The sequence below is a fragment of the Echinops telfairi genome, unplaced genomic scaffold (genome assembly GCF_000313985.2).
Source record: "Echinops telfairi isolate 266 unplaced genomic scaffold, ASM31398v2 ScPeMD7_21;HRSCAF=78, whole genome shotgun sequence".
Taxonomy (NCBI): domain Eukaryota; kingdom Metazoa; phylum Chordata; class Mammalia; order Afrosoricida; family Tenrecidae; genus Echinops; species Echinops telfairi.
In genome coordinates this window covers 8,753,548-8,755,758 of record NW_022103918.1, presented here as the reverse complement: position 1 = coordinate 8,755,758, position 2,211 = coordinate 8,753,548, and positions in this window count along the sequence as shown.

The following is a 2,211-nucleotide window of genomic DNA, read 5'->3' as shown; positions in this document are numbered from 1 at the left end:
ATATGTAATTATATATTGTGAAATATTTATTTCTAATGACAAATAAATGACATTTTGTCTTGAAGCATGATGTAACATGGGTAACAGTCTTCTTGCCCGGTACTTGTATGTGGGTGTGTCTGCATGTGGGCAGAACACCTGGCGACAGATAGAGGAGTGGTGTCATGGTTCCTAAGACCATCAAAAATAGGTGTTTTTCTGATGGTCTTAGGCAACCCCTGTGAAAGGGTCATTCGACCCCCAAAGAGGTCGCAACCCGCAGTTTGAGAACCCCTGCTCTAGTTTTTTAATGCTTCATCCCTCCACCCAACTATCATGACCCTAATTCTACCTTACAAATCTGGCTAGACCAGAGCATGTACACGGGTACAGATAAGATCTTGCAACACAGGAAACACAGGGTGGGGGAGGGAGGCAAAAACAAAACAAAAACGAGGAGCTGATACCAAGGACTCAAGTAGAAAGAAAATGTTTTGAAAAGAATAATGGCAACATACGTACAAATGTGCTTGACAAAATGGATGTATGGATTTTGATACGAGCTGTAAGTGCCCAATAAAACGATTAAAAAACAAACAAAATAAAAAGAATGAGTTAGCAGAATTGGAGGAAGGGCAACACAAGCCCATGATATGCAGATGACACAAGCCCCCTTGCTGAAAGCAAAGAGGACTTGAAACATTGATGAAGGCCCGAGACTACAATCTTCAACATGGCTTACACCTCAGCACAAAGAAAGCACAGTCTTCAGAACTGGACCAATTATAATAAATGGAGAAAAAGTTAAAGGTGTTAAGGATTCTATTTGACTTGGCCCCACAATCAATGTCTATGTAAGCAGCAGCCAATCAACACAACAACATATAGCTGCAGAAGACCTCTGTACAGTGTGCCACAGCAAAATGCCACCTAGGGAACTGACCGAGCCATGATGCTTTCAATTGTCTCGTATGCATGGGAAGAGTGGAGAATGTATGACTAGGGAGAACTGAAGAAACCTGGATGGATTTGAATTTTGGTATTGGCAAAGAATGTTGGATACACCATGGGCTGTGAGGAGAATGAACCAGTCTGTCTTGAAGAAGTACAACTGGAATGTACCTTAGATTGAGTATGTCTCATGTACTTTGACCGTGTTACCAAGAGGGAACAGTCCATGGAGAAGGACGCCTTACAGCAGAGGGTCCGTGAAAAGAGAAGAGCCCTTAAAGAGATGCGTTGATACAATTGCTGCACGTTGACCTTAAACATAAGAATGATGGCGAGGACGGCTCGGGACTGCGCAGGGTTTCATTCTGCACCAGACACTCTGCACTACACAGGAGTCAGAACTGGCTCGACTGCATCTAACAAGTGTCCTCAGACTTGGAATAATAAAAGAAGACCTAAATCACCTCCGAACACAAGACTGGTCAATATGATACCTCAAGCATTATAACTTGGAGATTATCTTCCCACCCCACCCCCCTAAACGGTGCTACATTAGCAAAAGCCAGAAACATTTGAGGCAACAATCAAGTCGTAATTATTTGTTGTGTATGCAAGTCCTCACACCTATTTAATATCAGGAGAGAAATGAAACGAGTGTAAATATTGTTCCTGCTGTCCCCCAGACATGTGGACACACTACATGGAATCTTATTTGGATCACAGGCTTTTTCATTTGACAAATGAGATCAAACATTCTTACTGTGTAGTTGGGGAGACAAATTTACATGGGAAAATTCTAGTATCATAATGCAACTCAAAATTGCTTACCTATCTGTTAACAAGAGCAAATACCTAATGCATTCACAGCTGGAGGTCAAAGAGGGAAAAGGAGCAGAAACTGCAAGGACGTATTGAGTGTCTCCTCCATGAAGCATGGTGCTTTATGCACTCTGAGAACATCCCGAGTAAGAAATTCCTAGATCTTGACTCGAACCTAGAGTAGTGAGTTGGAATTTCATAGGAGGAAGAAATAAGATACCGTATATCCCATGCAATGAGAATATAGATTACAACTACAGTGGAGCATAAATTCTGAGCACTAGGTTTGCAGATTATATTTGCAGTGAAAACACTAGACCTATTTTTGAGTCTCTGCATTGATTCAAACCTCATTGAGCTCTTCCTGACTAGAAAGACCAGGAGAGTGTGTTTGAAAGTGGGTTGCTGCTACTCTGATAGCCAGACCAGGGAGGGGCAGTCTACCTATGGGGATTTGCCTCC